The following is a 23,479-nucleotide window of genomic DNA, read 5'->3' as shown; positions in this document are numbered from 1 at the left end:
CTGTTCGTTTTTTGACCTTGTCCGGTATCCGGTACCACAAAACCGGACGTTAAATGTCCGGTATTTTTCCTTTTACTAGTCCTATTCTCTGTTCTATTCAGATTATTTTGGAGTGACGAAAGAAATTGTTTGTCAAAGAACATGGTTAAAGCAGAGCTTATAATTCGCTTTGATATCGACCTGTCGTGCACGGAATTTGCTGAAGAGTTGAAGGCAGGAAGATCTACTGGACTTATCAAAACTGCTAAAGGTCAACAAAAGTGTATTTTCAAGAGCGCAGCTAGGACTGTTTCATCCTCAGCTACATCTTCCAATTAAATAATGCATTCAGATCCAGTAAAAGTATGTAAGCATTATGAGACATTACCAGACCTTGCGAAGCTGGTAAGACTTACTTTTCAAGTATATTTTGTGCATGCCATAATTATATTGTCAATTATATTTGCTTTTCTGTTTTAAATATGGTATATTATTAATGATAACATACAAAAATTACATGTGCCGACTCAACCAAAACTGGAATAAGTAAGTTTTATAAATCCTTCAGAAGTCAGTAAAGTTATTAAATTTGAACTCCGAATCGCTCAATTTTATGTGAAGTAACCACTTTCGGATTGTTTACATTTTTGACGAGCGATGATTTCATTATCTTAAGAGCATACGTACTCCAGGATGGTGTCCTTCTTTCCATTCGTTAAAATTGACAATCCTAGTGTCATTGTGGGTAGTGTGTTTGAGCCCCGTCTGTAATAACACCATTTGTTTTCACCTATCTCGCTAAAATCATAGATCCGTATCTCAGGGCCCGCGATGGCTCTGTGGTAGAGCGTTCATCTCTGGTGCTTGGGGTCCCGGGTTCGATCCCAGCCCCCGCCAAGTGAACTTTGTGGTGGACAAACACCGTGTGCGTGGGTTTTCTCCGGGTTCTCCCGTTTCCTTCCACTTTCTTCATTCCACCATTTCATTCATTACTCATCACCACCGTCTGCTTTAGCCTAACCGGCATAAACGTGGAACGTAAAACTCAAAGATTTCATTTCATTTTATATATTTACCACAATGACAAGGATTCACTGTCAAATATATTGACATTCTATTGCTGTTAAATTACAACCAATTGTAACGGAAAAACATCGCATTGATATTTACAAATAACCTACTTTTCATGGTAATATAATACTAGTATAGGTTATTCTTCACATACAATTGTAGATACATAGGTTTCCTGGTTTCTGTAATTGTCCACGAGACGAGAGGTACTTTTTCAAATTTGAGACGAGACGGTAAATTTCTCAAGTCTCGTGAACAACGATAGATCACTCAAATCTTAAATCTCAGATACTGTTTCAGTACTACATGATTCATAATATAAAAAAACTATAAATTGACAAAGTGATTGTACGAACACAATGAAGAATATTTATCAACGTTTAAAGTTACACAAGTCATTACACAATTAATCCAATAATAAAGTTGATTTGAGTATTGTTATCTCACACCCTTCGTGGACCTCTTGTGACGCGAAAGAATTATGATAACTTCTAGACGAAAATAAGAAACAATTCAAGGCATAAATTTACAAAAGGAGACGAGACGATACTTTTATAAATTTAAGAGAGACGAGACGAGACAATCTTTATTTCTCGTCACATGAGCAACTCTACTGGTTTCCTACATTAAGGGTTTTCACTACAGCGAAATTAAACTACCGCTAGTTTTTGTTTTTCCTGTAAATCTTCAAAACAAATAAAAATATTCGAAAAGCAGAAACGTAGGGAACTAGACAATACGATTTTCTATGGGATACCTTTACCATAATTCACCTAACTGCTTTTGATATGCCGCTATTTACAGAACCCGCAAAAAAACACTAAATCTATCTACAGTTCCAAATCGAAAGCAAATAGATGAGTTGCGATAACGGTATCACATGCAGAATCGTATTGTCAAAGTTCACTACGAATATTTTTATTTGATTTGAAGATATTACAGAAAAGCTCTAAAATTTGCGGTAGTTTAATTTTGATGTAGTGAAGACCCTTAATGTGTACTAACCATTAGTGAATACCTTTGTTGAATTGTAAAATTGTATTCGAAATTCTACTGCTGCTAGTGGGTAACTGCGTTGAATTTCAGAGTAAAGTTTATTGACAAATTTAACTTAGTTGAATGGTAAAATACCTTGATTCGAAAAATGTCTCTGCATACCAAGATAATGGTTGAAATTTGGAGCATATAGCGCTAAAATTTTTGCCTAGAGCTTAGCTTTCAAAATCCTACAAAATCCGTTCCATTAGCCTAATATGGATTTTCTTGTGTCTTCTTACGTATGATCTTTGGTTCAACTCCCGGGACGTATTTAATTATTTTTTCTCACTATTTCATTTCATTTCATTTTCAACTCATAAATTCCCAAGTAACGTTCGTTCAAAGAATCATGAATTATCCTGGTTGCATACAATATGTTAAAGAAAACTATAGTAGAGTCGCTGTATGAACCGTCTTATAGTGATTTAGCACTACAGTCTAAAAAGTAGAAGTTTGCACTCTTATCGTTAACTTCTTATAACTGCATGTCTTTAAAAAGGCCCAGATGTTAAAGAAAACTATAGTAGAGTCGCTGTATGAACCGTCTTCCAATGATTTGGCACTACAGTCTAAAAAGTATAAGTTTGCGCTCTTATCGTTAACTGCTTATAACTGTATGTCTTTAAAAAGGCCCAGATGTTAAAGAAAACAATAGTAGAATCGCTGTATGAACCGTCTTCCAATGATTTAGCACTACAGTCTAAAGTAGAAGTTTGCGCTCTTATCGTTAACTGCTTATGACTGCATGTCTTGGATGTTAGGGTAATTATAGTCATGTAGCTAGTATGAACCGTCCTCTAATCACGTAGCACTGCCTTCTAAAACAGAAGACGGAGTTAACGGTACACCTGCTCCCTTGGTTCGCCTGTATTTCTCAGCAGCTACACAAGTTGTGAGTTATTCCTTTACTAAGTAACGGAGCTTTTCGTTAAATTTAACATTTCTTTAGAGTGCTTAGGCTAAACTCAGTGAAATGGTGTTAAAAAGACTCCATTTATATCTAGGATATTTCATTGACGAGATACAGCTTCTTTTATTAGTTTGATTCTTGCCTGCAGTGTTTCTTTCATTCTAACACAGGTAACAACATCATAGGGTACAGCACGTCAAAGAATTTGGTTCTTTTTTTTGGTAAACCGATTCTTATAAAGCCTCTACCATGATCGTAATAACTTGAATGGTTTGTTCGGAAATAAAGACTCCATAATTGAATTAGAAAAAAATGAGTTAGTGTAGCATTTAACATTTCATCCCTTACACTACGATGTTTCTTTATAGACAGTTTAGAACATTTCAGTTTGTATGTGTTGAAGTCGTTGAAGTATGGAAAATCAAATCTTTCAGTTTTACGTCCCACGATTATACCGGCTAGGCTAAAGGAGACGGTGATTATGAGAAATGAATGGAAAATGAAATGAAATGAAATCTTTGAGTTTTACGTCCCACGGTTATGCCGATTAGGCTAAAGGAGACGGTGATAATGAGAGATGACTGAAATGGTGGAATGAAGAAAGTGGGAGGAAACGGGAGAACCCCGAGAAAACCCACGAGCGCGGTGTTTGTCCACCACAAAGTTCACTTGGCGGGGGCTGGGATCGAACCCGGGACCCCAAGCACCAGAGGTGAACGCTCTACCACTGAGCCACCGCGCCCCCGAGAAATGAATGGAGTGGTGTAATGAATAAAAAGGGAGGAAAGGGGTAGCCCCTGAGAAAACCCACGCACACGGTGTTTGTCCACCTCAAAGTCCATTTGGCACTAGCTGGGATCGAACCAGTGACCCCAAGCACCAGAGGTGAACGCTCTACTACTGAACAACCGTAGCACCTTCTTAAAAGTGTGCATGTAAGCAGTGGTGTACGCAAGGGAGGTTTGGGTCTTTAACACTCCTTGAGCAAGATATTATGCCAAATTAAACATTTATCATTTTTAGATAAGGATAAAAAAAATTACATAAAATCGTGAGCAAGAATAAAATGCCGCGAACACCATTGGACATTACCCCATAGAACTTTCGCCATCCCAAATGACCCTACTAGCAGAGACAACTTGCAAACCGCTTGCTGTAAGCTTGCATTGCAAGTCAGCCAAGCTTGCATCCAGCTTGATTGGAAAGCGTACAAATATGCCGCAAGTTGGATTCTAATAACGAAGTTACATGGGAGCAACCATGCATTCAGCGTACCATTCAAGCTTGATGCAAGCGTTTTACGCTGCCGGCAAGCCAATAGCCGATGAATGGCCAGTGTTGCGATGACGCTCTGTGAAAGTTCTAAAACATCGCATGCAAGTACAACAAAAGGCAGATTTGTGAAAGTACGCGTTGAAAGTGCAAGCCTAGAGAGCCAGAATCCAAGTACGCGCCAATTGGCCGAAAGCTTTCTTGCTACTTGGGGAATGATGTTTATACAATTACTTCTTTAAAAAAAAAATAGCGTGCACAGTCTTATATACAAATTTCATTCATTCTGCAGAATATTTACAGAGTTTCGTAAATTTATTGAACAAGCAGTTTCCTACTGTATTCAAATATTGACAAATGTTAGTAGTTAAAGCATTTTATTGTTTCTCTTTGTTAAATCAGTAAAAATAAAATATTTTTAGGTTGTGAAATGAGCAGAATGAGCTTCTTTTTTTAAAAAAGAAAAAAGAAAGGCAAAAAATTACTACAATGTTCGTATACTTTGATTTTCTTTTGTCGAAAAGATAATAAATATCAATCGAGTTATTTGTGTAATATGCTATATACGTAATTTCTTTTACAATGTGCTAGTAATAATTTCTTTAGTAGTAGGAGTGTGAAGAAATAAAAAGAAAGAGAGAGAGGAAAAAGAAAGTTTTACTATTATGAACTGGAAGTGAGTCAATGAAGGAGATATGATAAAAGACGAAATGTAAAGGCTTTTGAACGACCAATTACACGTTAATGGCCGTTTGGTTGGAGGCAAACGTAGAGTAAAAGAGAGGGGTTGTAAATTCATTCATAAGTTTCTTTTTTTTTTTTTTATTCTGTTTGGTTGTAAGATTTTTTATTGTTTTTTAACAGTAAAGTGATTGTAAATTTACAATGAATAACCGTTATTTGATATTACCCGAGTACTAATAGAATTGTTGTAGTTTTTTATTATTAATATTGGTAGTAGTAGTAGTAGTAGTACATGTTATGCCCCCGCCTCACTTCGGGATATCCCATCCAAGACTTACGAGTTGAGTTGTTTGAAAATCGTGGCAGCAGGAGACGAATGCCTCTAAAAATGGGTTGTAACGCAAATGTTACTGCTTTGCTAACGTGGATATAATCAGTGTTTATGGTGCCATCTCGCAGTAATAAATCGCTTAACAGTGATGAGACTTCTTCGTCTCGTCTCTAGGCCCCGTCATGAATGAAGTAACAGTCAGGAGAAGATGTTCTTTCCTGAAGATGGGTTTACAAGACGCCTCTCTCTCTCTCTGCAAAGCAGTAGCACGCGCGCAAAGAACGTGTGTGTTAAAGAGAGAGCACGTCCTCTCTCTCACACGCACACAACACATATACCAAAACAGAGAATTACAGTAACAAACGAAAAAAAAATTAACACATAACACACATCTAATATAAATAAAATAAAGAGTTTGTCTGTCTGTCTGTGCGCGGCTTAAGGACCAGACGAGTGAACCGAGAGTTACCAAATTTGGGTCACTGGTACCTTGGTCCAGGCCCCAGACCAAGACAAAGGGTTTTTCTCAAAATTCGAACCAGGGGGTGTCAGATGGGAGTGTTTACCAGGACATGTAAAAGTAGTAGAAAGTGACCAATATTAGTGTCAAATTTATACACTGAGAAAAAAATTGTATGTGGCGTACGTAAAATAGTATCTTACATTTGTAATCCTGTAGGTTTTGGACTTAACGCACAGCAGACGTATAACTGAAAACGCATGTTTTATCATATTTTCCGTATAAGTGTTCCATCTATACGTACTTCCCGTATGGAACAATATAGGCGGTCATGATCTCACATACAAATGGCTGACGAAGGTAACACACATATATGTACGTAATATAAGCAAGACTGTTGGATATTACACGTCCTGTAACATCTAAAGGCAGTGCCTATGTAGCATACGGATAACGTATGCCCCGTACTGATTTCTGTAGTAAGAAAGAGGATTCCGTATATTTGTACAACATACTGCTGTCCGGAGAACGGATTTTTCTCAGTGTAGTTTTCGCGATCGCTGAGATCAATAGTGAAATTCCGATCGCATTAACTTGCAAATTCACCCTATTCAGCTGCGAGCTGAGGGTCACCGGGAGATACCAAGACATGTAAAAATAATCCAAAATAATAGAAATGCCTATTAGTGTCAAACGTATAGTTTTCACTGTAGCTGGGATCAATGGTGACATTTCCATTAGAGATAACTTTCAAATTCAACTATCATTGTATACAGTGCGGGGTCACCTGTGGGAGCGGGTTACCAAAATAATCCAAAATGACCGATATTAGTATCAAGCCCATAGTTTTCGCTGTCGCTGAGATGAATGGTGATACTCCTATAAGCGTTGACTTCGAAACCAGGGGGTATCGGGGGCGTTTACTGGGACATGTAAAAGTAGTAGAAAATGACCGATATTTTTTCTTTCGTTGTTTAGTTTGTTTACATAGATATTTTATCTTACTCATGCGAAGAATGGATATTTCAGCTAGTCTTTCAATAAGAATCGATTTTTTTTTTTTTGTGCCTTAAATTATGATTTTTGTCTTTCTTTTCATAAACACCACCTTCTCTTATAATCTAACGCTATCTGGCCTATATCGTGCCTTCAGTTTGATACTCTACTTTAAAATTATGCTTTCGTTTCCTTTTTATCGTGATTTTTCTCCAATTATTTCTTTTCTACCTTTTCGCGTGTGTGTGTGTGTGATTCAGGTAACAACATAATGAGAATAATCTCTCTTTATGTCTCCTACGGTTGGCGTGTGTCATAAATCTTACCACATTCTTCTTGTGTCCATTAACGACCCGTCTCTTAAGTTAATACTGTGCGTTTTGTATGTGAATATATATATATATGATGGGGGAGGGGAGGGGAATGAAACGTTTCGTGAGTTTTCTTTTATGATCACTTTTATGGGCTTTCCTTTATAGTGAATGTGTGTGTTTAATTGTGAATTTGACTAGAATATATACTTACTTACACACATATAGAACTACATACACATACAGATGAACGTATCTCTCTAGAAACGCAATTCTTCACCGACTATTAGCAAATAATAGGTTGTCATTAAGTTTAACTAATTTTGACAAGTGATTGAGAATGAATTATTGTTTTCTGAGTAGATTGTTAGTGTAGTGTAGTGGTGCTGTGCCCAATTGTTTATTTTCATAGAAATCAAGGCAAATAAGATATGTTTTTTTTTTTTTTTTTTTTTTTTAAAATCTAAGCAGTATGCAGGCATCAAATATATTATAATTTACCGAATATGTAGCGCATCCGTTGTCAATGTTCGAGGTCCTGGGTGTGATCTTCGATAAAACCAAATATAATAGTGATTCACCTTAAATGGTAAAAATTAATTAAAATTAAATTTCTTATTTTATATCCCTCGGTTACTAGGGATGCGCACGAGTCGAGTCGAGACACAATTTTTCTGAGAAAATTCGAGTCGAGCCACAGCTCTTCCAATAGAAAAATATACGTTTTTCGAGTCGAGACATAACTTTTACAGCACATTTTCCAGACGAGACAGCCTCAAATCTTGTCTCGTGCGCATCCCTATCGGTTACAGTGGCGGATGTAGCCCAAGGCCAGGGAGACCTAGGGTACCCACTTTTATTTTTAAGTGACAAAAATAATTGAATTTATTATTTATATATAAGGGACACCGTAGCCCAGTGGTTAGAGCGTTAAAATCCTGTTCGCGTGATCCTGGGTTCGATTCCCGGCCGATGCTTCCCAATTTTCAGAGTCCATTCAGAGTCGTGAGGTAAACTGGGGAGTTACGTGAATAAAAGACGTGACGACCACTAGGTCCTGATACGCTTCTTACGGACAGAGCGTCACAGCTCACTGAACACATGCTCGCCGCTAGACTGGACGTAGTTCAGCCCGTCGCTAGCAGATGGCGCTGGAGCAGACTTAGGCTCACAAATCAGCTGTTACGCCAAATTGTTTGGCTTGGTTATTATTTATATATTTTTGAAATTTTATAGTAAGCATTGGCTTTTATTCCTTATTCGATTTTTTTTTTTTTTTTTGAAACATTACATACAGTTTCAGTTGCAGAATATCTGTTATGCAATCGGTAAAACAACACTTAAAGATGCATAAGGTCAACATTCAATCTAACTACATGCATAGGCAGAAAGTTAAGTTGGAAACTTTTGCAGGACCCATGAAAAATTATAAACAAATGATAAACCTATCTCCTCCCCCCGGTTTTTACCTTATAGATCCACCACTGCATGGTTATTCCCTAGAAGCTAACGGGGACGGATGGTTACTAATACTAAATGATTATTACCATTATAGGTCAGTATAAGCTGTAGTCAGAACACTAAGAGGTTGGGTCGAGATAATTTTGGGGCGGAGCTAACATGAGTTCACTTTACATTCTTTACTTTCTTCACTACTCATTTTTTGTATAGGCCCCTATGTGTAACGCCCTTTTCAGCACTAAAGCTATCTAAGACGTGAACCGGACCTAAAGCTTAACGTGCAATTTGAACCCGATGTACCCCCTCCCCTTTGAAATTGAATCAGTTTCCCGCATCATAAATGCGTAGACTAGCCATATTGCCAAAAAGAAACTCTATTAATATATCTAAATAACTGAAAGTTTAAAGAAGAAGGGTTGCAGGTAGTCAGTAGGGGGCCGGTTCCTCCTAACTACCCCTATCTACGGTTCTGGCTCAGTGGTACAGATCCCCTCCACTTGTACTAAGTGTTCCTGATTTGACCGTAGTTCATGTGATTTTGTGATGAGCAACACCCTCTTGTGGGTTTTTCCGTGATTGTCCTGTTTATTCCAAACCATCTTCATTCTACGAATCCTTGCGTCATCAATCATTTGTAAAGGCATCCAAGTTGGTGTTTATTTCGCCACACTTATCCATTATCAAATAACATTAGCCTCAGCAAGACGTAAGCAATCATTGTTTTTTCGTATCTGGGCTTTCCCGTTGTATCTTCAGGCAAACTCACCGTCTATCATAGTATAAGATGAACTTTTTGTATAAAATTAATTATGCATTTGCGTATTACATTTGCCAATCAGGTCTGGAAAATCCAGGTGGGCAGTGGATTCGATGACGTGTTCGATTCAATTATTTGGTTGTTTAGTATTTATATTGAATGTCACCAATGAGGCTATTCACATTACTGTGCAAAACATAAAGGCAATATACGAGGAGTTATCAGAAAGTAAAGTTACAAAACCTGTAGCGAAATGTGTATATATTATTTCATACAATCAATACAGCCAACTGGTAGTACATACTGTACATTAGGTTACTTTTTGACATAGTCTGCATATAGGTTAAGACACTTGTCGCATCGTGGGGTGAATTTGAAGATTCCCTCCTGGTAAAAATTCTGTCCTTCCGTGTTCAGCCACGTTGTCACGAAGTGTTTCACCTCCTCGTCTGAAGCTTTTAGGTGCTTGCGGGAACAGGTGAAAGTCGCTAGGAGCAAGGTCTGCGCTGTAGGGAGGGAGGGTTGCCGATGATCCCAGTGAAACTGTTTCAATAGCGTAGTGGTCTTCAGGGCTGTGTGCGGGCGCGCATTCTCGTGAAAGAAGATGACGCCCTCGCTGAGAAGTCCTGGCCGTTTCCTCCTGATTGCTTCGCGCAATCGTATCAAGGTCTCACAATATCTTTGAATTTCAGCCGCGGTTACATGTTTCGCCTACAGAAATAGAATAACTGAGTGGACTTCTTCGCGAGACGAGTTTTTCATTTGTGTTTACCTATAACTAGCGCTGTAGTTGACGGGTGGCTAAAACTCTGCACAGTTGCCAACTCCATGTATTAAAATTACCGCACACACCTTATTCCTCTATAACAGGCGAAACTCCAGAAATATCGGCCTTGTAATTTTCGTTTCTGATCCTGCCTCGTATTGTGTAGTCGATGAAAATGAATGCATGCCCGGTAGCATATTGCCAGAAGTCTCCCACAGGAGTACAGGGAACAAAATGTTGCATAGTACTACGTCAGCATGACTGCAGCACTGAATTGGTCTCCTTCTCCAACAGGAAGTAGTTTAATAAAAAGGGACGAAACACTGAGCCTCAGTCAGAAAGTGTTAAGATGCATTTTGGTGATATTATCACAACATGGCATAAAGGCAACAATTGGGTTACTTCACACGAGAAAGACTCGTCGAAAAACTGGGAGAAGGACAAGGTGTAACGAGTGTGACCCAGGAGCCTAATATTACCTTCAAAATAGTTTCATATGTGTGAAGAGCATTGTGAATCACAGGCAATGCTGTGTGAAGGAGAGGTTGTGATCGATCATGGTCACCTAGGGCAAAGGCAAGAGACAAGAAGGTACCGACATCAAAGAGCAGGCGCAATTGCCAACGTATCTAAGTGGACTGCTAAGTCTCCCAATCTCATGCTCTACAATGGCATGTCGACTGAATAGGGGTGATCTCTCTACCAAACGGCTATTACGTTGAATTTAGTTGACACTCACACATCGGTGGCATTTCCCTTGGATTTCAATGAGATGTGTCTGTCACAGTAGAAACTTTAAGAATAATGGAAATATCCTCATAATTTCCCTCGGATTTCAATGGGATATGACTGTCACAGTAGGAACTTTAAGAATAATGGAAATATCCAAGAATTTCCCTTGGATTTCAATAGGATGGGTCTATCGCAGTAGAAACTTTAAGAATAATGGAAATATTTACATGATTTCCCTCGAATTTCAATGGGATATGACTGTCACAGTAGGAACTTTTAGAATAATGGAAATATCCACATGATTTCTCTCGGATTTCAATGGGATGTGTATGTCACAGTAGAAGCTTTAAGAATAATGGAAATATCCAAGAATTTCCCTCGAATTTCAATGGGATGTGTCTTCCTCAATAGAAACTTTAAGGATAATGGAAATACCCACGGGATTTCTTTTGGATTTTAATAGAATGTGTAAGTCACAGTAGAAACTTTTAGAATAATGGAAATATCCACGTGATTTCTCTCGGATTTCAATGGGATGTGTGTGTCACAGTAGAAGCTTTAAGAATAATGGAAATATTCAAGAATTTCCCTCGGATTTCAATGGGATGTGTCTGCCTCAATAGAAACTTTAAGAATAATAGAATATCCACGGGATTTCGCTCGGATTTCAATGCGATATGTCTCCTACAGTAGAAATTTTAAGAATAATGATAATATCAGCTGGATTTCTTTTGGATTTGAATGAGATGTGTCTGTCATTTAACAATATTTTGATGTTCAAAAGTCGTCTTGTGATTATCCCCGGCTTGTTAGTTATAATGTTATTTTCATATATTTTCCCTTTCACTTGATATTCTTACACTAATGAACTAAATTGTTACGTGTAAGATAAGATTAAGTGCTTTAATTTCGACATTGAAATTTATAAGTTAATAATTAAAATAAACAAATAATAATTTCTTTATCTGCTTTCTTTTCAGGATGGTTTTGAAGATGAGTTTCTTGTAATGCATCAAAGTGTTCGGCGTGGACAGAAACATTCACTTCAAGCTCTCTAACAGGTAAATATCTAATTAGCTAGTAATGCTTAACATAGAAAGTACTAATTATTATAAAGGTTATCGGTTAATGTAAAAAAATATTGATAATTATAAAAATTTGACTATAATTCGATAGTCATACAAGTCAAAATAACTATTTATTTATTTAACAATCACCAGATACAGCTCAGAGGCCATTTTATACTGGTTATGTAACAACAAAAGCAATGGAAAGGATTTGGGAAGGTATCGGCCAGGGCCTATTTAGTAGGTATCATCCCGTCATTTGCCTAGTAGGACTGAGGAAAGCCCTGCAAAACCCCGATCAGAATGATCCGTAGCAGGAATCGAATCCACAACCTCCCGAATGCCAAGCCAACGCTCTATCACGTGAGCTAGTTTGCTAATATATACTTCCGAATATTTTGAGAGATTTTTTTTTTGAAGAAATACTTTTCAAACCAATTCGAATTTTTCGAAACTTGGCGCCTTTAGCATAATCTACCTACAAGCATGTTTTAGGGATACGCACGTGTCGAGTCGAGACAGAATTTTCCTGAGAAAATTCGAGTCGAGACACAGCTCTTCCGATAGAAAAATATACGTTTTTCGAGCCGAGACATCACTTTTACAGCACATTTTCGAGACGAGACAGCCTCAAATCTTGTCTCGTGCGCATCTCTAGCACGTTTGAAATATAGAGCTATATATCATAGTCATAAGTCACTTTTTTAATCATTTGCAGTTTGTCATACATTTTGGACCAGAAAAACACTATCTATTGAAATGAAATCTTTGAGTTTAACGTCCCACGGTTATGCCTGTTAGGCTAAGGGAAACGTATGACTAAGGTAAATGGTGGTAGAATTGGCGAAATGGAGGAAACGGGAGTAAGTCGAGAAAACACAATGGGCACGATGTTGTCCACCACAAGCTTACCTGGCCGAGGATTAAACCAGAGACCCCACGCACCAGAAGTAAGCACTCTACCACTGAGCCACCCTGCCCTCTAACACTATCTTTTATCTGGCATTATGGGCGTATATCTGGATGTAATAAGGAATATGCCTTTAACCACGTTTCATAACATTTTCGTTTTAAGGCATTATAATGACATATTTTATGGTTCATTTTGACTTACCTGAAAAGTGTTTTTGACTTACCCTTTATGGCCTGTGTATCAAAGATACCTATAATACTTTTTGTTTATTATTTTTTAGAATTCTGTATTAATAATAGAGAATAAACACGATTAAATATTACACAAATATGTACAACTGATCGTAAAAATAATAATAAAAAATAGCGATGATAAAATCGTGACAGGTTCTTGTATTACAATATTTACAGCCAGAATGTCTTTTCTAAAATGTGTTTAAGTTTATCCTTCCTAAAGACCGAGGGAATCGAATAGTGTGAAACGTTTTGAATTTTTAAAGGTCTTTTACTTCTCTGAAAAATTTAGCATGATATGCCTTCTGTATAGCACAGATAACCCCGATGAAGAACGTCTGTTCGGGCATCATATACAGAAATGAAATCTTTAAGTATTATGTCTCACGGTTATGTCGGCTAGGCTAAAGAAGACGGTGATGATGAGAAATGAGTGAAATGGTGGAATGAAGAAAAAGGGAGGAAACGGGAGAACATAGAGAAAACTCACGCACATGGTATTTGTGCATCACAAAACTCACTTAGCGGCAGCTGGGATAGAACCAAGGGTCCCAAGCACCAGATGAGAACGCTCTACCACTGAACCACCGTGGCCCTTAGCAAGGGCGCCGATTTCACTGTAAATTTGGAGGGGGCCCACTTAGATGCAGAAGGCATATATATGAGGATTTTAAAGACAAATTGCATTCAAATTATGCCAAATATTATAAATTCATAAATACAATGCGGGGGCCCATATGAGCTTTGGGCTGGCTGGGCCCCCTCGGTTCCCCCAGGATCGGAGACCATGCCCCTAGCTATATACAGAGTTTAAATAGTTCAAGAGGTCGTATACGAAAGCTGTTTTCGATATATCAATGTACACGTGTGTATTTTCATTTCCGTTCAGAACTTAAGTTACTTTGAATGCTTAATAACAAGTTAATCATATGCTAATTAATTGAACAAAAAAAATGTCTGCTCCCTCCCGTATTCTTCCCCTCTCAATGTAGATTCAGAAAAAGATAATCGGAACTAGAAGTTATCTCCTATCTGCATCCAACCTTGTTTTTGAGGTCGTCCTTCTGAACACTGCACAACTTGTGAAAAAGTTCTTAATGAATATGCAACAACTGAATTTACTTTTTTTCCCTTGTTTTTGGAGTAGGGTATACGTTATATAATTTTCGAGGAAGGTACGGGATTTCAGATACTTATTTTTCACTCTGCATTTCCACATGTGAATTTTTTATAAAATCAATAGCCAATAATGGAATCTGAACAGTACATGGCAACTGAAATACAAAGGAAACAAAGAAGAAGAAGAAGAACTGCCGATAATTATTGAACACTACCTTGAACACTAATCGGCAACAAGAGATTATCTGAAACTTTAATTACTTTGCTGTCAAGTTCAAGGAATTCCTTTCCTTTTCCCCCTTCTTTTTATAAAGTTTTGACGCCAGATGTCAGGTACGTCAGCCCACTTTTGTATCCAGGAAGTGCAGTTGTATCTTATACTTACGAAATAAAAACTTCTTTTTCCTCCGTGTCTTCATGTTGTACAAAGGTTAGTGCAAAATCACCTGTAATTATAGGTCTTGAACTAAAGATACCCAGCAAGAGGTAAAAAAAAAAAAAAAAAGAAAACAAGAAAAAAGAGATAATAAAAGAAACGTTGGGCAACTCGACCTTCGCTTGTTCTTTTTCAAGATGGCGTCGTAACTGAATTTCATTTCGTATTCTTTTCTTTCTTAAGGAAACCTATTAAATCATAACCTATTAAATCATCAAATAACTAGAGTCAAGTACTGTGCTTCTATAACCTGAATTTCCTCTCAAAATAAATAAATATAAATGAAAATAATTAGAAACAACCTAAGTTTAGTTATTAACTTAAATGATTAAATCATTACCCAAGACTCAGTAGAATACCATCTACTTCCAATAGTTGTGAGCAGCAGATGCTTTTTGAGCTGTTGGGGTGCCTATCTCCCTTGCTCTATGAAACAGATTTTTTGGATCAAAAGATGCAATATATTTCAATCAAGAATTTTCTTGAGGCCTTATATCTGGAGAACTACATACTGTGTAGCCAAACCTAAACTATCACTTAACTCAGTATGACGTGCTTATTCCGTAGAAAATACGAAAAATGGATTTAGGGGCCGTTCAAAAATTTTGTGGCCCCTGATCCAAAAACTAATTATTGGCCAAGTACGCAATCTTTTGTCCTTTTTTGGGGGGGGGGATCATTCCTAAAATTCTTGGCCAAAATGGCAATCTTTTGATCCATTTTTTTGATCATTCCTAAAATTTTTGTTAAAATCCACTTCTGTCATATCTGTTACCCAAAGTAAAACTATTCAGCTTAATCTGACCTCATCCCCCACCCTGGCCTTTCTTTAAATATACAGGATGGTCCAAAAGTAGATCTACACCCCTGCATTGATCAAGTATAGCATTCTAGCTTATAGGTTTATTTGCTTCGGCTGTTCTTAGCTTAAGATATAAGTAAAAAGCACATTAAGAACAAACAATAAAGAAACCAAGTCTGCCTGATGGATAACAATAAGAAATTATATAAAAAGCAATGAGTTGATCAGTACGGGAGTGTATACCTACTTTTGGGCCACCCTGTATATATCTATATCTATCTATCTATATCTATATATATCTATATCTATCTATCTATCTATATCTATCTATATATATATAGCATTTAGCTACTTTTTATGTTTGTACAGTGCCTCAGGGGTGCATGCACCATGTGCAGTTGGGGGATCCGTGGTTTGATATCAGGCCATTTGAGTTAGTGGTATAGAACACGTTATGTGTAGATTTTATCTTAGTTCGTCGATTTCCTCCTACATTTTCATACTAACAATACTTTCATTAATTATTATTTTTTTTTAGCCTATAAGGCATGACGTTGGGTGTTGCACTAAAAGTATCATTTAAAATATTTAATTTTTTTTTCGACTACTTTAAAGTTTTAATGATGCATAACTTTCATCACGATCAGCGCTTGTGTGTACCCTGTTTTTAAGCAGATCCAAAAACACTATCGCAGAGTAGAAGACGCTTGACCTTCTACTAAACATTATTACTATTTTCTCAAATTTGTCAAGTTACAGTAATATAATCTACTAGATTTTATTGTAAATTTTCGGGAAAGCAAATAAATAAATAAATAGAGCACGTAGTTTTCTTTAAAGTTATAAATAAATATGCATACTTTCATTTCCCAAATTTTTAAAGTCTCTAATTTTTTTAAAAAATAATTTTTTTTAAAACTTTTAGAATCTATTAAAATTTTCAAATTTTAAACCTTTAAGCAACGTTTGAAACTTTCATATTTTTACGACTATCAAGAACTTCCAGTTTCCAAATTTTGAAACCTTCGAGTAACTTTTGAAACTACTAAATATGGTTTTATCAACTTTTTAAAATTGTTTAACTTTTAATCATTTAAAATAAAAATACCTTTTCAATCTTTCTTTTCTTTAAAAAAAATCAAATTTTCAAACTTATTAAAATTCTCAAACTTTTCTTACTTTTTAATTAATTTTTAAAATTTTCAATTTCTGTAAAACTTCGAAACTCTTGAAAATTGGAACTTCCAAAACGTAGAGATATTAACATTTTGCTAAGTTTTTTTTTAAATATATTAACATTATAAGAAATCTTGCCCGTGCTATTATTTCTGACTTTTTTGTTTCACCAATAATGTACAATCAGCGACAAAAGTTCCTTGAGTTTGATGAAATTAATTTCGTAAATAACTTAAGAATAGAAGGACAATTTGAGTACAATTTTCAGTAAATTAAAATTAATTTAATTTTCTGTACATTCCACATATATATACAATTGTGGTACGTTTCAGCCATACCACCTTATTCCCAAAATAAATTTTACCAAAGATAAAGAACTTTTGTCGCTGAGTGTACAATCAATCAAACACGAACTATAAGCAATGATACATTTGATTCCCGTCAGGAGCTCATGTGGTTTGGATCCCACGTTCAGCTGTAGGTCCTCGTTTCATATAGTCCTGCTGCTGAAAGGGACACTATACTCAACTCTAACTAGTGGCTCAGTGGTAGAGCGTTCACCTCTTGTGTGTGGGGTCCTTGGTTCGATCCTAGCTCGTGCCAAGTGAGTTTTGTGGTGGACAAACATCGTGTGCGTGGGTTTTCTCAAAAGTAATCCATTTTCCGTCTACTTTCTACCATTTCATTCAATTCTTATCATCACCGTCTCCTTTAGCCTAGCCGGCATAATAGTGGGACGTAGAGCTTAAGAATTTCATTTCATTTTTCAAATCTAACTAACCAAATGATACATAATGATACGATATAAGCATAATGATCTGGTAATAATAATAATAATAATAATAATAATAATAATAATAATAATAATAATAATAATAATAATAATAATAATAATAATAATAATAATAATAATAATACATTATAGCAACATCTACTTTGTTATATTTTTTTAAACAAAAGGAAGCAATCCATGAGTATACATGTGATTAATTTTTAAAAACTAAAATTTCACTATTTTAGTAACAAATAATAGTTACTAACACTCATTGAATTTCACCTACAAACCTACAAACACCTCTAAAATAAAAAATAAATAGATTTCCTTACTTGAAAAAGTTCCTTTTCGAAAGTAACATAAGTTCCTATTGAGTGTCTATGGCAATAGATCTTCTGGTCCCGGTTATCTTGTTTGAAATAGCGCAAAATGGTGTAGCAAAAGAATGTAAAATCGAGAGATTTGTTGCTCCATATTCCTTTCGTTGCCGATTGGCGATTTTGGTTGCTGCTAAGAGGAACCGAGTGTTGACGCCTGGAAGAATGTCCCCAGCAAAAGATACTTCGGAGAGCATATAGGGGGAAAGAGGGCCGTAGAACGAAGGCAGAATTTGGGGTTTTTAATATTGTTTGTTTTTCAAAAGTGTATTTCTGGAAAGTAGAAGAAGATTCCCAGAAAGGGGTAGAATGTTTCTTATGGGGAAAACATAACGGGAAGAAGTTACATCTGGTGTAAGCGTTCTATATCTTGTTAACGATTTGGCGTTTGATACTACAAGAACTTAAAAAGGGCCTTATATCGGAGAAGTATTAATTCGTGTGATCAAGTATATACCTACGTAATAAAGCTATAGTTACTTAGTTCTTAAATTTGTGGTATCTTTAACCTATATTCTCAATTAGTGCCCATGGGAGATACAAGACAATATTCGCAACGATACCGTACTCTATCAATAGTAAGGGATGTACTTTCCGAGACGAGACAATGCTTCACGACACATTTTAGACACGAGGCAGCCTCAATTCTGATCTCGTAGACAACTCTAGTATACCTACACATAAGTGGAGACATAGCTCTTCCAATAGAAACATACATTTTTCGAGACGAGACATTACTTACGAGACATTTTAGAGACGAGACAGACTCAATGCTAAGAAAGCAGACAAGTGGATGTCGTGTTACGAAATTTAGTCAGTATGCAGTGATGATTTTAGATTTTATCCAATGGAAACTTCAATATAAGGGAGAAGATGACAAATACTGTAAAAATACTGATAATTCACAATAGGTCAATTTTTTAAGTTTAGAAAAAGATTAGTTTTCTCGATTTTGTCGAAAACTACGCATGAGAATTCACCTTCACCCATAATATTTTGTTCAGTTCAATTAGATTTATTGGTTGTCAAATTTTTCATTTTTGGATATTTTCTCTGTTTATAAGCTAATACGGTTGATTGTTGAATTATTGAACGTTATTTTAATATCAAACTCATTCTCAGTATTATTCTCATTGTATTTTAGCGATTATTTTAATTGCAAACTCATTCTCAGTAGTATTCCTCATTGAGCGATTGTTTTAATTGCAAACTCATTCTGAGTATTATACTCCATTGTATTTTAGCGATTATTTTAATTGCAAAATCATTCTCAGTATTATTCTCCATTGTATTTGAGCTAACAGTTGATTGTTGAATTATTGAACATTATTTTAATTGCAAACTCATTCTCAGTATTATACTCCATTGTATTTTAGCAATTATTTTAGTTGCAAAATCATTCTCAGTATTATTCTCCATTCTATTTTAGCGATTATTGTAATTGTAAACTCATTCTCAGTATTATTCTCCGTTGTATTTTAGCCTACTCGCCTTTGGGAGACTCGGGTTCTATTCCAGGGGGATTCTAATGTGGTTTGGATCCCACTTCAAGCTCTAGGTCCATGTCTTATATAGCCTCGCTGCTGAAGAGGAAAGCTAAACTCAAAATCAAATCAAATCAAATTCAATTGTATTTTAACAGTGTTGGTCTGGCATCACATATGGCAGTTAATTGAAGTTATTTTACTGGAAAATATCTGAGTGCACACGTGAATTCATCAAACACAAGTACTCATAATTGTTGTTTTCACTCTACCGCACGTACCATCTACTATGTAGAACGGGACACACAAACACACACATCTGTTATTTTATACTCGTAATGGGGAGTATTTTATACTCGAATAAAACGTGTGGCACGCTCCGCAATCGTGACTACTTCAAGAGCAACAAAGATTAGAATTCTGTAACGTCTTAAGCCACCGCTCAGGAGACTAATCCATGTAACATGCTATGATATCTCTTTTTACTGTCTTTCATATATGTAAGAGAAAGTTATGGGCTATGTATTAATATTTCTTCAGTTTCTGTACGCATTAATATGTTTCCACTAATATTTTTTGAGTTATATATATTAATATTTTTCCATTAATATTTCTGGAATTATATAAAGCTATTAATAGTTTTCTATTATTATTACATGAGTTATATTATTAACTTTTCATTAATATTTCTTGAGTTTTATGTGTATTAACATCCCCTTAACATCTTTCCAGATTTAAAAAACACATATATATGGCCTATTAATGAATCTCCAATTATCTATATTAATTTATTTTTATTACATTAATATATACAGTAGTAGGCCTAATATTTTGCCAGAAAAAGACCAGCTCCTTGCAAGGATTTCGCCCTCTATCAGGGATGGGGTTTTAGGACATGTTCGGTGTTTAGATATTGTAGTTGTTCAGTTTTCTAGTTTTATTAGTATCCTGTATATAGGGATGCGCACGAGACGAGTTGAGACAGAATTTTCCTGACATAATTCGAGTCGAGATACAGCTCTTCCAATAGGGAAGAATACATTTTTTCGAGTCGAGACATCACTTTTACAGCACTTTTCGAGACGAGACAGCCTCAAATCTTGTCTCGTGTGCATCTCTAACTGTATATGTTTATACATTATAATTTTTCAAATTAAAATGTATTGTTTTCCGTAGCTAGTCAGGAATCAGCATATTTTCTAAAAGTTAGTTAGGTTTTAACAAGTTTTTTGTGCAAAACCAAAATAATATTTACAAATTTCTCTAAATATTTGATTGAGAGCCAGAGTGAGCCATTTGTACTTTTATGAGAATCTAGAAATGAATAGAAGTAATTCAGTTAATATGTTCTTTTCTTAAATACATTGGATGACCTACCAAAAAATTCTATTTGTATTGTAGATTGAACCTAGGAGTCAGCACAAGAAACGGAAACATGTAAAAACTCGAAATGAATTTAAATAAAATCTTTAAGTTTTACGTCCCACGCTTATGCCTGGTTGGGTAAAGGAGACAATGAATGAAATGGTAGAATGAAGAAAGTGGGAGGAAACGGGAGAACCTCTTAAAAATACACGCAGTTTGGAAGTTTTCTGGTTTCAGTACTTAATTCAAATAGTTTGGACGTTTTCCGTTTTCAATACTGAATCCCAATAGTTTGGAAGTTTCCAGTTCCATTACTGAATCCCAATAGTTTGGAAGTTTCAACTAGTTTCGGAATGAGAAATGAATCTTTATTTTTTTCATAACTACTGGGATTCAGTATAAATTTTCCTAGAAAAGTTTTTTTTTTTAACTATATATTCATGAGGTACTGCTTGCACGAAACTTTCCTATTAACAGACTTGTAAGAACAAAAACACAAAGAAACGGGGGAGGAGCCATTACTCACGGGGAGGCAAGTAGAGAACATAAATCATCTACAGACAGCATTCTATCATGTTTTTCATCCATTGTGGTTTTCTTTAAACGACCTTCAGCTGCCCTCGGTTCAAACCTTGACAAGTTACCACACTTCTGTTACGACATCCAAGAACACTTAGTAATAGCATGCAAATAAAAAAAAAAAGCTTGCAGGAAGATTTTTGTTTTTAATACTACTACTACTACTGCTAATAGTAATGCTGCTACTGATGTACTATTATTACTAATATTAAACTAACAACAACAATAATAAATATAATAATAATTATAATTATAGTTTAATTTATAGCATTACAATAGAGTTGCTAACAAACATAAAAACTTAGTACAAATAAAACAAGTTAAAATATTGTAGTAAGAAATAGCATATTACTCTAATAATAAATTTACTAATGAATGTTATATATATATATATATATATATATATATATATATATATATATATATATATATATATATATATATAATGTTTATTTATCACAATTGATTATATTCAAGAAGACTTAGGTGATTTAGTGCGTTGTAATTAAATGAAATATTTGAGTTTAACGTCCGACGATTAGGCTAAGAGAGACGATGATTAAGGCAACTGAATGATAGTGGAAAAATTGGTGGAATGTGGAAGTGGGAGAATTGGGAGTACCTGCAGAAGACCCACGTACACGATGTTGTCCACCACAAACTTACTTGAGCGGGGATCGAATCAGGGACCCCAAACACCTGAATCACCGTGCTGATCTACTGTATAATCAAGTGTGCCATAATACAATTTTATTCCGTGTAAATTTTGAGTTTAATGTTGGAAGGAGTGACTGAAGTTGATATTCACTTCACTCCGCCTATAACTAGGTGCTAGTGTTGCCTATGGGAGCATACGAGAAATAATGTTTTATAGTCCACGTCTCGATTCTCGAAAAGCTTTTAACGTCTCGACTCCTTTTGTAAATTTATGTACAGAATTTATGACTTGAATTTTCTCCTAATTGAATCTAGAAATTAGGAGAATACTTCAGCGTGATGAGATGATTACGAAAGGGTGTGGTATAACATTTAAATGATATTTATCGTTGGAGAATTTTATTTAATAACTTGTATATCTTTAGACCTCTTTAAATACTCTTTATTATGTTCGTACGATATCTTTATCAATGTAGATTACAACTAAGATTTGGGTGAAAAATAGTGTTGTACACACGAGTCGAATGTTATCACTGTTTACGAAGAATTAATTTGTACCACACTGCAATATATACAGAAACTACTTTTAGACACTGTAGGACACTGTACACATTACCGACACTCTTTGTACACCTCCAGATTACACATATTCACCCCTTTTAGATATTCTGTTCTTCAAGTATTTCTCAGATGTATTTGCAAAATGTGTCTTCACTTTGTTTTTGAACTGTTTGTCGAGAAGAAGTGTTTTACATATGTTGTACTAGATACTGTTTTCGGAGAATGAGCGTTCTTGGAAACGTGAAGTACACTTAAGAGTCTTCATCCCGGCAAAATTAAAATACCGCTAATTTTATAATAATTATGATATCTTCAAATAGATAAAAGATAATTGAAATATGGAACAAGGCCGCCCTAGACAATATTATTTTGCGTGAGGTACTGTTATCACAAGTCACATATTGGCTTTCCGTTTCCAGCTGTTTAGAAACGCGAAAATAAATGCCGATTTTCAAAATGGCTCGAAATCAAAAGCTGATAAGTGAGTCGTGATAGCGGTTTCTCATGTAAAATAATATTGTCTAGGGCGCTCTTGTTCCACATTTCGATTATCTTTTATCTATTTGAAGATATCACATAATTAATGTAAAATTAGCGGTATTCTAATTTCGCCGGGATGAAGACTCTTAAGAACACTATTTCATCAATTTTCCCAACATCTGTACTAAAAGTGTTTAAATGTGTTTTATTTTTTTACAGTGCAATTTTCACGGGAGACGGGGTTACAAGAAGTACTAGATTAGCGTTTGTTTGAATAATAATGGGATTTAGAATTTAGATTTCTGGGCTTTCGGTAGCTATGGCCATTTAGCCCGTCACGTTTGAGGGATGACGTTCCCCGGCGAGCACACTATCCGGGGAAAGGGAAAGAAGAAAAAGATTGGGGAAGGAAGGAAGCGACCTGGGATTTATAAGTTAGTTACCACCCCGGCATATACCTGGTGTGAGTGAGGATAACTGAGGGAAACCTCATTCAGAACGGCTGACCTGAAAAAGATTTTTTTACACTTTTTCGACCGAGTGCTCCCACAGGGAATCAAGCCCAGGACCGCTCGCACCGAAGGCGAGAGCGTTAGCGACTAAAGTTAGGTTATTTTGTGGGCAGACTATAATCAATTATCTCCTTTACACGAGAATTTAGTCTCATCTAAATAAAGTTACTCAATT

At 35.7% G+C, this 23,479-nt stretch overlaps 1 protein-coding gene and 1 long non-coding RNA gene across 5 annotated transcripts in view; one reads left to right on the top strand and one right to left on the bottom strand.

Moving 5' to 3' along the window:
• LOC145678881 (uncharacterized) overlaps positions 1 to 17,828 on the bottom strand; it is a 131,063-nt gene extending 113,235 nt beyond the window's left edge. For both annotated transcript variants that reach the window (XR_014130484.1, XR_014130483.1), the window contains exon 1: positions 17,622 to 17,828. This is a non-coding gene — a long non-coding RNA (uncharacterized LOC145678881). The remainder of the gene's footprint in view (positions 1 to 17,621) is intronic.
• Abd-B (Homeobox protein abdominal B) overlaps positions 11,748 to 23,479 on the top strand; it is a 154,835-nt gene continuing 143,103 nt past the window's right edge. For 2 of the 3 annotated variants that reach the window (XM_081749457.1, XM_081749454.1), the window contains exon 1: positions 11,749 to 11,829. The gene's annotated coding sequence lies outside the window, so the exon portion shown is untranslated. Of the gene's footprint in view, positions 11,830 to 23,479 lie in introns of all 3 variants that reach the window. The other variant, XM_081749456.1, reaches the window with a different exon arrangement.

This window comes from Thermobia domestica, chromosome 2 (genome assembly GCF_964235325.1).
Source record: "Thermobia domestica chromosome 2, izTheDome1.hap1.1, whole genome shotgun sequence".
NCBI lineage: Eukaryota > Metazoa > Arthropoda > Insecta > Zygentoma > Lepismatidae > Thermobia > Thermobia domestica.
This window is presented reverse-complemented; position numbering and strand designations above follow the sequence as displayed.